The sequence below is a fragment of the Falco biarmicus genome, chromosome 4, assembly GCF_023638135.1.
Source record: "Falco biarmicus isolate bFalBia1 chromosome 4, bFalBia1.pri, whole genome shotgun sequence".
NCBI classification, from domain to species: Eukaryota; Metazoa; Chordata; class Aves; order Falconiformes; family Falconidae; genus Falco; species Falco biarmicus.
Window position 1 is genome coordinate 30,229,670 of NC_079291.1, and position 14,431 is coordinate 30,244,100.

General features: G+C 42.0%; 1 long non-coding RNA gene across 7 annotated transcripts in view; it reads right to left on the bottom strand.

The window, feature by feature from the left end:
* LOC130147823 (uncharacterized) overlaps nt 1–14,431 on the bottom strand; it is a 140,949-nt gene that overhangs the window by 113,459 nt on the left and 13,059 nt on the right. The gene's annotated exons all lie outside the window — the stretch shown is intronic.

Here is a 14,431-nt window from a genome sequence, read left to right on the forward strand (position 1 = left end):
TTTCAGCTTTCCCTTCTGTGCAGACCATGGATTTGAAGGGATAATAGACTCTCAGCTAGCATAATTGCAGAGTATCTTCTTATTATCTCTGGCTAAACATCTTCGTGGGCTGAGCAGAAAGGCAAACTTTTGACTAACATTTCCTGCTGCTGCAGAAGCAAACTGTGATATCGTGGCAGTTATCACAAAGGAGCGTTCCTAGATGCAGAAGTGCTTTTGTGGACCAAGCAAACCTGTCCACCATACAATAGCAATAGCCTGTAATGTGATTCAGAATTTCTGTGGAAAGAGAAGGGGGGAAAAAAAGTATCATTTGGCACTGAAGAGGACTCACGCTGTCATTTTTTCTTAGTGCGTGAAGCATTGTACGGCTATATGTTGAAGGAAAGGTGAATTCTATGCTTTTGATAAAACACTATGCACACCCACTACATAAATATCTGATGGAGCCAAACAAGGATTTGGCACGGTGTCCCTGGGCTCTCTGGTTTTTTTTTTTCTTTTTTCTTTTTTTCACCAGTGATTAATAATGCTACTAGGTGTATGATGCCAGGAACTTTGTTCAGTTTCAAACATCTGGCAAACTCTTAGCCTCAACAGTCTGAAAGCTTCCAGAAAGGTAATTCAAGAACTCTTAAGTGAGTCTCTCGGGGCAAATGACCATGGCATTAAGAGTATGATCCAGCTCCCACCGAAGGCAATGAAAGTCCTTTCACAGACAACAAAGGGAGCCAGATCAGGCTACTGTCACATGGTTATTTCCAGGTACCTTCTTCTTAAGCTGTAACAAGCATGCAGAGACCTCTAAAACAATGGTTTTACAGCACTGTAGATGCAAAGACCTATTAATGTACAACTAGAATATACCTGTAAAGCCTACTTCTTGAATTAATAATGTTGCTGTTATTTAGCTAAAGGCCTTTACTTACCTGAGAAATGTGCTGCTGAATTTTGCTTTCTTTGCTCAAGATGCCATTATTCTAAATAATAAAGGAATGGGGAGGTGAGAATGGGAGTGTGGATATATTCTCGGCACATCACCCTGTGCAGCATTCTGAGAGCTCCATGACCTCAAATGCACCAAGAACACACAGGGTACCACAGTTCTTGCTCGCACAAATTTATATTTTAAGTACGGCTACACTGTAATTGAAGTGCTTGTTTTTTACACTCTGGTGATTTCCAGCTGCAGAATGGAAACTAGCACTTCAAAGAGCTGAAATTATTTACTCAGCATCTTCTAACTTATTATGCACATCAAAAGACAAGATAACTGAATGATAATATGCAAGGATGTTGTATAAACAGCTTTAAAGCATTTCTTATGAAAGCACTGTGTGGTTGTACTAGATAGTGCATCTGCTTGCAGGAGGGGCCATGCTCCAGGAAATTTTAATGGGTCAGAAATTAAAAGGCACAAGTAGAAGGCTATAAAATAAAGCCTAAGCAAGAACACTTCTTATTTTAATAGCAACTTCAACAGAAATCTGTAAGACAGATCATCATTCAAATCAGCTGGACAAGCAGAAAAGCAGGATACTATGTCAGGAGAAAGGAGGAAGTGTCTCACAAAAATCACAAAAAAAAACCCCAAATTATCCCTTAGCTTCACATTTGAAAAATTTTTCAAGCTGAGAATTACGTTCTTTATGTCTCAAATGACTCAAAAATACTATCTTGATGTCATCCACAGACACAAAAGATAACAGAACATAAAACTGTAGCAGACAACAGATCTGTCTCTCATAGGAGAGGAAAAGGCCTAGAATCTGCAAACGTTGGGTGTTAATGCCTTTCTAGTCAAATACAGCTATCAGTTTGGCTAGTTTCCCATTTTATATGCTGTTGTACAATAAAGAATAAATTGCAGAAGCAGGGAACACCATCAGGCAGCATTGCTACTGAGCTAAGGAAATAGATACTCAGCACATGAAATTTCTCTTTAATGAAGAAACACCTGTCTTCTCAGCTCTAGGCAGTAGGATGTAGGCTCCATTTGAAAGGGTACTCCATTTGAAACCAGCTCCCATTTGAAGGGGTAGCTTTTCCTCTCCCCTGATGGGGGATACAGGAAAGGCGGATCTCCCCAGAGGGAACTGTGACATTGTCCCCAGCATATGGAACAAAGTTTTCCAAGGGGAGTTGTTCCTTGGAGAGGTGCAGCACATACTTGCTTGGCACTTACGAGGTTAGGCCAATGAATTACATTTGCCTCTGGTTTATACGGAGAGATATTTTTGTTTAAATGGGAACTTCATATTCACCAGTGTATTTTCAAATCTGCTTGACATGGTTTCTAACAGGATTTAGACCTAAATTGTTGGGTGGGTTTTTTTAGAATTTCAGAAACAGATGGAAATTTTCAGTTGAATGGTATTTTTTTTTCTCTCCTTTGTGGATTTTCTCGTTTTCTGGTTTAATTCCAAATGCCAGTTAAGCAAGTGAAGGGGGGGTGGGGGGCAGGGTGAGGGCAGAAGGAAGAAAAAGACAAATAACCAGTTGAATATCACACGACATTTATCAGTGATTTTTAACTTGTGAGTCTTTTCATCAAAATAATGCAGTCTAGTGTTACACTCTGTCCTGCTTTTCACATGTGCAAGAAGTCTCTTTCAAGAGCACTTAATATTATGAAGTTCTCTCTTCTATGCTTAACTACTTTCTGGAATAACAAGAGACTGCAGTTAAAGAAAACCCATTTTGTTTTGTTCAATGTCTTAGTAATATTTAACAGTGATAAAATAGATCATTAAATCATAACTAGCAGCATAATACTGTACATACATTGTTCTTTATTTATACTGAAAAGCTAAGGAATTTATATCTTAACCACGTACGGTGTTACCTAACACAGAGGTTTCTGAAATATTTTTAATGATGTGGGTGGTAATGATGATTAATGCAAAAGACACAAACAGCCTTCTCAAATTTTTTCTCTCACAGTTTTAATACTCACACGTCCAAACATGTCCACTGATGGGAAAACAGAAATTTATGTCAGGCTATACCAGAACACAGCTACAAAAATTCTGTAACTTGGGCTTGTTCCTCAAAGCCAGCGATCATTTGGGGAATCACTGTGGATTCAGATGTGAAGAGTGGATATGATTTCCAATGCTTGCAGCAGAAAGCTGCATTAAAGAAGATTAATCAGCGAACTAATCTGTGGCTCCAGGACCCGGGAACAGCATGATGGTCACAGGTAAGGGGAAAGGCAGGGCTGGAAAGTACAATGATTGTACCAGTCAGTTTAACCAACTAGAATGGTCCCTAGAACTGTAGGGCAGACATGCACCATCGTGTCCTTTGCAATCCCTTTTGCCTCAAGTGTGATGCCTGGGTCTGGCCACTGCATCTGGGTTCCTTCTTCAAGGTGCAGAGCAGGAAGGCTGATGCTCTCACCCACAACTGCAAGCTGTGGAGCATGCCCAGGTCTCAAACCCTAGACACAGCATAAGAAACCACCATACTTTTGCAGAACACAGAAAAATTTTTCTCTGTTGTTCTTAGCCTGGGGAAGTGAAAAGTGCACTAAAGGTTTACCCATACCTATGCAAAGCATTAATTTAATGGGAGCTGAAAGCTTTCAACATCTTCCCAGAGGCAAGTATGAAATGCCGGTTTAGAATGCTTGGCAGAATTCGCCAAAATATAAATAAATGTGGCAAATGTGTAAACTCTGTTTACCAGTTAAGCTAGGCTTCTGCCTAGGCTAGTCCAGCTGGGCCCTGACCTCTGGACCATTCAGACCGTTACTCTCCTGACCCACACCCTGACGGCTCCTGCTCCCACCCCTGTGCCTGGGAACTCTTGTGCAATGCAGAGGCTGAGCTACTCCTAAGTGCAGGCAGGACAGGGGCCAACCCAGCACGTCCACCTGTCGCAGTCTGAAAAGCACCACGATGGTGAACACCTTTTGCTAAGAGCTGAAGTAAATGAGCACCCTGGCTCTGTTCCCATGCTGCAGCATAAGCCACAGCTTGGCCCTATAATGCAAGAGGGGAAGGGTGCTCATATAGTCAGCCTCCGTAGCAGAAAAACCAGCAACAACTAGCACTGGTTTCAGCCAAGCCCACCAGCTCAGACACCTTCCCAGCTGCAGCCAGGTGTGGAAACACTAGCAATGAGCCCAGAGATGCACCAGGACTAGTGTCTGGATTCGGGATGGACTATATATTTGTGGGTGTGTGTATATATATAAATATATATGTGCAACACGAAAATGCAACTGGACTTCAAGGATAAACGTCAGCGCTGTGTAGTGGGTGTGCGACAGATTTACATCCTCTGTTGGCTGGAACTGGCAACGTGCACTGAATTACACAGAAACAATTCTATTTCCCAGATCCTTTCTCACAGTTGTACCAGCAATATTATTCTTTATTACTAAAACAATTCACAGAATTGTGGGAATAACACACTTACTCATCTAGTCTAATGTACTATATAGTAAGAAATGAATCAAATTTTACACAGTCATTAACCTAGGTCCGCCACCCACCCCAGTTTGAGTGAGAGAGACCTGGTTTTGGTGGGAAATATCTTCAGGGCAGAGACTGAGTGAACAAATATTTGAATGCTGCAAACATGCAAAGCACATGATAGTGGGCACCATGTGTACCCTGGCTGGCTATGTAGTGAGACGCTACTTCGGAGGCAATAGACTGTACTTCATTCACAACCTGTATGTTTTAAAAAACCAAGTAAAACCAGACCCCAAATCACAATTTTTGAACATAAGCCAGGAGAAAGCCACTCAGGATCTCCTGACAAGTATCTGGAGACACCTTCCTCACAGCTGACTACAGAAGGATCTTAGGGAGATGAAAATAGCTTCAGTGTGAGTCCATCCACAAGAATCACTGTCTCTATCCTCACATTTGAAATCTTCGAGCGGGAAGTCACTGTGGACAGTACTCTCAAGCCAAAATCCTAAATTCCTGCCCTGTCGTTTCTGGCATTAGTACTATTTTTTTTTTATTTTTTTTTTTTTTCCAAAAAGAAAATTATTTTCATCACATGAACCACGGACATGTCTCATGGCAGGGACTGGTTTCTGTTTCACCTAACATCTCATTGTCAATACACCTTGTCATATACTGCCCAACTTTAATGGCATATCTCACAATGAGCATATTATACCCACTTTCTTCATCCTTCCACAATAGCTACTGGCACTGAAATGCTGCCTGCTGTGAACACCGTGAAGAAAGCTGCACTTTCCACTCCTCAGGGTGAGAGACGCGTAAAGGGAAAGATCTTATATCTCACGAGAGCAATACAAACCAACACTTGCACATGTGCACACCTTGGGAGGTTGTCTGTTCTTAATACACTTGTCCCTTTGCATATTTTTGGACCATTTTCCCTCCATGACTACTGGACCATCCTAGAGTTGAAATAGTAAGGACCAATCTAATAAAGGATTTTTAACAGTGCCACAATAAAAGATCTTGGCATTAAAATATTTTTCTCTCAAATATTAGTAATGTTATGAAAATATTTAAAATCATGTTCTGATTTTTTTTTTCAGAAATACAGTGCATATTGTTAAAGGGGTGCTACTAAGCAGACTAACATGATTATTCCTGCTCATCCTGAAAGCTGTCCCTTATTTTTACAGTAATAAACTATATAATACAGGAACCTGAAACACCCTTATCCTTGAGCTTCAGAACACTCAGATAATATTTAGCACAACTTCAGATACTAAAAATCTTTTGTAACTACCCAATTCATCTGTAATGATCAATAGTGTAAACTTATTTATAATGTTCAAGTTTAAAGCTGTTAGCCTTTAAATCCCCCCAATTTTTCAAGCTGAATAAAGGTTGAGACCAATCATCTGAAATGTGATTGCTCAGCTATACCCTGGACAGTAAACAAAATTTGTTTAAGACTAATTTTATTTCAGGCTTGAGAATTTTGGTCATCAAAGTTTGCTTCAATAATCATGTTAGCTCTGCATCAGAACAGATGCTTCCAATTGTACGATTACAGTCCTCAGTTGAAGTCTTTACTCAGGTGAAGTCTTTGTTTAGATAAAAGTCTAATTTATCCCTTTAAACACAAGCCAGCCTACTTTGTAAGAGCACTGTAGGAGGACTAGAGACTGAGCTAGCATCCTGCACTGGAGTTTGCCCTGCTAGAGCATGGATGACCTCTGCTTTCTAAAAAGAAGCTTCAATTATGTTTTTAAAATACCTGAAAGAAAGGTGACAGTTTCCAGGGGTAGGGTTAATTTTGTACTATAACTTCTAAGAGTAACAAGTTTAGTTAGTTACAACTAACTAACAACAAGTTAGTGTGGAAAGTCTGGAGAGTAATTTGAACTTGTGCTTTGATTGCCACTTTAGTTGTGTGGCTCACAGTTGTGCAGAAAAAAAAAATGAAGATTTGGCTGGGAATAATCTAACACCAAATAATAAAAATGTCATTCTAGCAAGACAGGCTCTAATTTGCAGAAGGTCAGAAGGAATACCATAAACAGTATAATCTCTAGGTTCCCACTCTTTCTGTGAAAGTGGATCAGCAAGTCAACACTACGAAGTTTTTAACCACTTTTGACTCTCCTTGCTGTGGAAAGGGTTCATTTCTGTGGTGCACATCTAACAAATAACTCACACAACAGATTGCTATTGGATCAACCTTGATACTAAGTCTCTCTCAATTACAAGAATCAATTCCTTAGTCTTATACTTAGATATTACAATAAGGTTGGACACATTTGTATATTGTATAGTAAAAGTTAATTTGCACATAGTTGGAGTCATCTTGGATGCAACCTGGGAAACGATACCTGCTGGAGCCCAGTGCTCCCTGGCACTTTCACACAGGCACAATCACATCAAAAGGTGATAAATACAGCAAAGTCAAGCACTTGGCAATATGGAAAGACTACAGATAACCTTAATCTGAATTTGGTCCCTTCCCATCTAATCACTTTGTGAACAATAACATAGAAATCCCATGACATAACAAACAGTGTGGTCTTCCATAAAAACTTTGCGTAGTGTAGACTGACAAAGGCAGCTTCACACGCTGAACAGCATGAAGAAATGTTAAGTGTTCTTCCAAAAGAGGTTCTGTGCATGTACCAAGGTGAGAACACACTGGTGAGGATAAAGTCCTGTATGAATAGCAGTTTTTCAGCTAATAGCTAAAATAAATCAAAATAATTTCCTTCTTTCAGTGTTCCCTTATCACAAGTTGGATAGAATCTGCTCAGTTTCAGAAATTATGTTGGCTGAAATTGTTTGCATAACCCCTGTCTGCCTCGAGATGAGTCAATTCTGTTGAATCAAGGTTATGTTTGGTTTTGTTTTTAACTCAGCAATGCTACAGCTCTGTTTTCATGTCTGGCTGTATTTTAACTCCCACACTGCACCTGACTGGTTTTATGGTATCCACCTACAATGTACCTTTCTTAGATAAAAGATTTTTGCAGTTAAGTCTGTTTAGTTTTTTCCATTCAGGTATGACGGGTCAATACCACAGGATATTTTTCAAAGAAATCACATTAAATGTGAAATAGTATAAGAATAATTTCCTGAGCGATCTTTGGGGGAAAAAAAATAGGCCTAAATAAACTCAGTCTTTAAACTTAGTTTTTGGCTTCCAGTGAAAACGGGCTAATTTCCTGAAATCTGTGATATTCTGTTACAGTCCTTATCTCATGACTCTTGTTAATTTCCAAGAATAGATATTAGACATCATCTGATGTGATAATGTGTTATGTTATAAGTCTGATATGAATCATCTCCAAGTAAAGCTGTGGCACCAAGCTGACTGCTCCCTGTACAGGATCTGGCATACAAATTTCTCTGCTGCCATAAATTTGAATTATGACACAGGAAATACCAAACTTACCCACTTACCCACTAGTAAAGCCAAAATACTTATCTGGATCATTTGCCCTGAAGTGATTGATGCATGACAAGTTTTAATTATGTGTTTTATCCTGGACCTGCTCCACAAGGAGAAGCTAGTAAGCCAAGAAAAAAAGGCATTTTTTGAGAGCTGCATTCTTAAGAAGCTTTAGCATAAGCCAGTTAGAAACACTTTCTTTCTCATGCAGAATTTAAGCAATGCTCGTAGGTGTGTGTGCATCAGGTCTCCCTGTCACTCTTATGGTCTAACTGATGGCTGATCAAAACTTCTTGCCAGGACCAAATGGACTACAAAAATGCTGGGAAGAGAGCTGAAATACTGAAGAGGTGTGGACATCAGAATGAGTCCAATACAAAGGCTTAACATTTTATCTGCTGGCAGCAGGTGCCTGCAAAATGGCGAAGACTCAGAAAGACTCAGAAAGCAGATTTTTGATCATAGCACCATCTGTTAAACCAAGTTTTTAACAGATTTTGGTTAACAAAAGAAGGTTAGTTATGAAATTATATCGCAGCAAGTTGAGTACTGTACACCACAGGAGAATGAATTTTAAAGGAAGGTGGGGAAAAAAAGAGGCTGTTAGAGAGCTGCTGAATCCAGCAGCCAAAGAAAGGCAAGGCTGCCTCTGGCACGTCCCAGGTCCAGCAAGGCCAGTAGGCATGCACAGAAACCACATCTGCATATACGTAGCCATCCACACAGATCGACACAGGCAGGCACACTCAGCACACACCATGAACAGCAGCCCCATCCTGTTTGCCTCTCCGGCAGACCAGGATGAAGGTCCATTAATAGGAATATATATGTGCATGTGTACAAGGTGGATCCAGGCAGCAGCTGTCCAGCCCAGACGCTGCCCATTAGCTGTCCATGGATCCCAGTCTCCCCGGTTGCTGGCACTGGGGCATACAGGCCCTCAAGGCTGCAGGGCCCATGCAGAGCCCTCTTGCACACCCTCATAACCGCCTCTCAGCCAGCCCCGGACACCACGATCGATCTCTCCAGCAGTTGCCCTGGACCTCCTGGTTCCCACGGTAGCCAATTCTTCCGGTGTTCTCACACACAGTGACACACACATCTTATGGCTGTTTTGAAATCTGGCTGTCAGGACAGGTCTCCTACTTGTGGGCTAGCCCAGTTTGATATGTGATAGTTACTGCACACTAGCACAGGTACTCTTACTTGGTGTCGTCACTGGTGCCAGTCGTGTGGCCCCTGCGACCATGGCCGGACTCCAGCTGCTGGCACACAGACCTCCAGGCAGACAGGCACACAGAGGCAGTCCCCTCACACAGCAAAACAGTTAGAAATGGAGTTAATAAGAAGGTAGGACAGACTGCACTGGTCAGGTGTAGGGCATGGCCAGATAAGCCTACTGACCATCAGCCTGTTTACCTACAACTAGCCCCGACTCTGTTTTCCCACATTTCTTCCATCCCAAACTGCCTTGATCCCTCTCTTTCCCTGTCTTTGGTTCCTCCCCTAAATCTCCCATAATAAATCTTGTGCCATCCCAAAATACTCTTCCCTGCATCCTGTAATGTGTCCCACACCCCCAGGCAATGTCCCCTTCAGTGCAAAAAGGTGCTCTGCAGAGCAGCTGTCACTGGTGCTGGCTGTCACCCCCAGTACATGGGGCTGAAGGCACCACTGGGACAGCCCTGGAAGGAACCACATCCCTTTCCCTGACTGGGTTATGAGGTTCTCCCACCTGCCATTGTGCCCCTGAGCTCCTTTGTGTCTGTGGAGATGAGCTTTTTATCCCATAAGCTAGCAAAGTATTTCTGTCAGCCTTGGATCTGGTCATGCAGTTTTGTGGCTGAGGCACAAGAGGACCCTGTTAATGATGCACAGGAACAGAGGACTAGCCCTCACCTAGCTAGACCATGGCGAGCCCCTGAAGTCAGCCTTTACAAAGCAACTGGAATATTACAAGCGAAAAACATCACCAGCTCAGACTGAACCTTAAAAGGGACTCTGTCACTGTGATCACAATGAGGAATCAAAAATACCACAAGAGACCTGAGGCAAAAATCTCCAAGGCCATGTTCACAGCACAAGGAGTCCCACAAATTAGAGCAAGAGCAGACAGCAGGATGACATGTGATGTTTGGAAAAAAATACAAGAGGCTCAGTGGTTTATATCTCTTTGCCTGAGCTTGCATTGCCATTCAAGTGTGCAAAACCTGGGTAAATATAAAAGGCATCAGAATTGCTAGGTCAGGGCAATTACTTCTGTAATAAAGAGCAACATTGCAGTAGGAGATTATCAGACTACTCTTTTGCACTGAAAGCAGAAAGGATTGCATCAGTTTTGACAGAGATCTGTAGGTCAGTGTAGGAAAGACCTGCAAATCTGGATTAAAGCACTGGGCATCAAGGAAACCTCACTACTCTAACAACCAAATAGCTCAACCACAATAGCCGTTTCAGCTGGTTCCCAGAATATCCCTCTGCTGCTCTAGGTCACTGGGATAGTAACAACTCCTGGCTCCTCTGTGGCTAGTACCACATGCATCAGATACTACATGCCCCCCCAGCCTCCCACTCCACCCTCTTAATGTGGAGGCAAAAGCAGCAGATGTTTTTGGTTACTTTGTGTCAGGCTATTTGTAAATGTAGATGAAGGTTCTGACTGCGGGCACCCAACAGTTCTGCCACATCTCCCTGCAAGGGCTCCCAGTCACCTCTGCTGGGCCACACTGGTCTGCATAACAGAGAACTTGTCAGTATTTGAAATTCCTTTGCCTGGCAATGTCCACTGTTAGGTAACAATCCTTTTATGTTTTTTGAAAGAAGATGGAGGGAGGAGTACCTTTGGGAGGCTTTGATACCAGTTGCTTGGAGCCACTTGTATGATACATCTCATCCTTTATTATACAGTAATGCTTAGACTGTACACAATGTGAGGCTATAACTTGCATCCTGCAGTACCTCTTTTCCCCATATCCCCACCCTCCAACAGGCTCCCCAGTTGTCCAGACAGCATGTGACATGCCTTGGCACCCTCACAGCCTCTGCCCCCATGGTTGCACCCCATGGATAAGCAGGCACAGCTTGCTGGGGCTGGTGCATGCCCAGGTCTTGCTGCAGAACTGGGAAACAGCCAAGGCACATACCTGGTAGGAGCCGAGACACAGAATGAGAGACTCCTTGGCTCCATGGTGCTGCTGAACAACACATTAAATGTTGCGACCTTGGCCACCTTTCGAAATGGCCCTCAGCCCTTTTACACTGTAAAGGTAACACACTTCAGCTGGGTTTGCCATCCATCCAACTACAAAACTGTCACTGCAAGCAATGGGGAAAGGCTCTCTCTTACTTTGGACAGTGAGATGTAGTATAAGGAAAATTAATATGCCTTCTATATTCTCTATTTATGTATCAACTTCACCATTTGTGTAAAGCCTCTTAAAGAAGATGAGATTCCTTCAAGTGACGATGGAGGAAAAGGAAAAGAGAAGGAAAGGATAAACCCAGGTATTTTTTTCCCAAAAAACATGTAGTTTAAATAAAATTCTTACACAGAATATTTCATTATCACTAGTGTTAGATAAAAAAAAATCTCATCTGTTCTCACTGTAGCCTCTGGTTCTGTCATTCTGTTTCTTTTCATGTAAATTATTACAAAATGCTGCTGCTGCTGTGCATTCACCTTTCTGGCTGCTCTGGGAGATACCACCTTGGGCCACCAGAGCAGCTTTTCTGTTTGGAATGCATTACTCTCCAGCTTGCAAAAGGTTTTTCCACTATTATAAGGTACATTTGTGTTATACTTAGAGCATTTCTACCCTGAGGTAGTGTCAGACTGGCATCACCCAGAAATGCAGCCATGACACAGCGATGATCTTGTTAAATGCTGAATAAAAGCTGTTAATATGCTAGAGTACTGCCTGGTGAACGGCAAAGTCCTGCACCATCTTGTATCCGCTGCACAGTGCACTGTCAGCAAAACCCTCTCCTTGCCGTGCTATCCACCTCTTCCTTTGGTTGTCCATTTGTGTGCCTTTAAAATCTTTTAGCCACAAAGTGTGAAAAGGCTGCACTGATTTAGGCTCAGAATATTTTTTTCAATAGTCAACTGTTTCAGAAGCATTTTCTTAAAGCATCTATAAATATTTTTAAAAGGTGACTCACAGCACATTTTTTCAGGTTCCCATTTAGTTAGAATCCTAGAAAATACATCGCACTTTGCATCCTCTCATGAAACACTCATGAAATAATTTAAGAATAACCCAAGAAACTGTTGCAAGAGACTTTGCATGCCTGCATACCTTCTCATTGAGCAGGGCAGGTGAAGTGGTCACCAGGTTTACAGTTTCACAGGTTCCTTGGATCCACAAGGAAGAGGATAAGAGATCCCCGGGAGGGTTTTCTTTCTCCACATTGTTGCTTCTTTCTTAGAAATGAATGCCCAGCTTTATTAGTGATCAGAAATCTCTAAGTCAGCATAGATGGTTGTTGCTGCCTCATCCGTTGACTTCACTCCTACAGCCCTGATCCCATGGGCTCACAGCAAAAACAAAAACCCCAGCCACATAATCTAGAGAGGCATGGATACCATGAACCACTGACCAGAGGTAAGATCTTCTGGATCTGTGAAGAGGAAGAAACAGCGGCTAATGCAAGTGTGTGAAAGCCACAGGGAGAACCGGCACTCTGCTGCTGACACACAGAGAGAGGCTGCACCCGCCTCGGGGAGCCTCTGGCCCCAGAGAGCAGTGATGCTAAACTTCAGCTGCCAGAAAGCAAAGAGAAAGTAAATGCAAGTTTTGCCTTTTGCAAAGCCATTGATAAACACTATCTTTCTGCATGAGAGTAAATCACAGGCAATTTAAAATTCTGCACTGCAAGAGATACAAGAGCACTCCCACAGCCTCATTCAGTGATTCTCTTTCCTTTCTCCCAGCTCATGGATTAGATTACAGAGAGATGCTTTCTGTATTTACACTATTTGTTATATTCTTGTTAAGTTTTCCCTGCTAGCCACCTTAACTGATAAAATACTGAGTTAAGCAGGAGTTTGACTCATTGTGGCTCATTATATTGCCTTCTTACCTATTTCATATCATTTGCTCAAAAGAGAAGGGTCACCTCTCCTTGGCTCGCACTTGGTACGTTGTTTGCACCCTCCTAAGCAGGTATTAACCTGACCTGTTGGTACAGCAGAACTTTGTGCTCACATTTTCACAGAGCAGGACACAGCATATTAGAGCAAAGCCTTGTGAAATCAAACTGATAGTTCCTGTAAAATCTCAGACACCCTTCAGTAGTATTTCCTGACCCTCAGAACCTCATGACAATGGTATTAAACTAAAGATTTTAGTATTACTTCTATTTAATTTCTTTTTCACAGTTTTTCTGTTACTGTACCCATGGACTCCATTTGGTGATGAATTCCCAGCACAAGTTTAGCATTTATTTTCCGTAGTTTTAAGACTACTCTGAGCTGGCAAAACACAAGGGCAAGAGCACCTTTTGGGGAGAGGTTTCCTCGCCCAACACACCAAAACACAGAGACCCTTATCTTCGCATTCATTCATGTAGAATGACGTCTCCCTCCAGACGATTGCACTGACTTTCAGTCTTGCTTCATCGGCAGCCTTGAGGAAAACACACAAAATAATCCCTGCGACACCTAGATGGTGCATTGAGAGGCTGGAGTGAAGAGAATCTCTGGAGTTCCCTGCCTGCGCGGAAGCAGCCAGAGCCACTCTCCAACAGCTACACAAAAGAGCCTCTGTCTCTGATGATGAGAGATCCTTTTGAAGCTTGGGAATCCTGCCCGGCAGCATTTCATATCTGGCCATCTTTAGGTTTGGAGCAAAGAAGAATGGGAAGGAAGACAAAGATGGGAAAGAGCAGGGAATAAAAAAGGTAGGATCTGCTCAGAACTGGCTAAGAGCCTGTGACAACAACATGCATTTTGCACTACCACACCTATGCCATTTTTTGGCTTAACACTTTCTTATCAGTCAGCACGGAAATTTCCAGTTTGTTTTTGACATTTTTACCAGAGAGTGGGCAATTGCTAAAGAGATATAATTCACTATTAAGAAACATAAAACATCCTCAATATAAAGGTACATTGTAAAACATAAGCGCAAACCAGAAGCACGCAGTTTCATTACAAAGAATGCATGCATTGCTCATTTCTCTATCAGATTATGGGGAATTCTTTACACAAATGAATTCCAAATACCTGCAAATAAACTGCTTATGTTTGATTATGAATATTTCCAGGTTTAGAAAACTCTGATTTGCTTCTTAGGTCCCTGCTGTGGTGAGGTTACGAAATACTTTTACCCCTCTGTCTTGCTTTCTCCACTCATAAACCATAAAACTACCTTGCTGATATCTGTAAAAATATTGTAGCTGATTCTCATACCACAGCATGCATTCACTTTTCAAAGATCAAAAACATCCTAGAAGTTAAACTTTTAATGTAACAAATCTGTTCCTTGAAGATATTTTCCTTCACCACTGTCAACTTCATCTTTCCCTGATGTAGAAAACAGAAAAGCTTAATTCACCTGTCTGA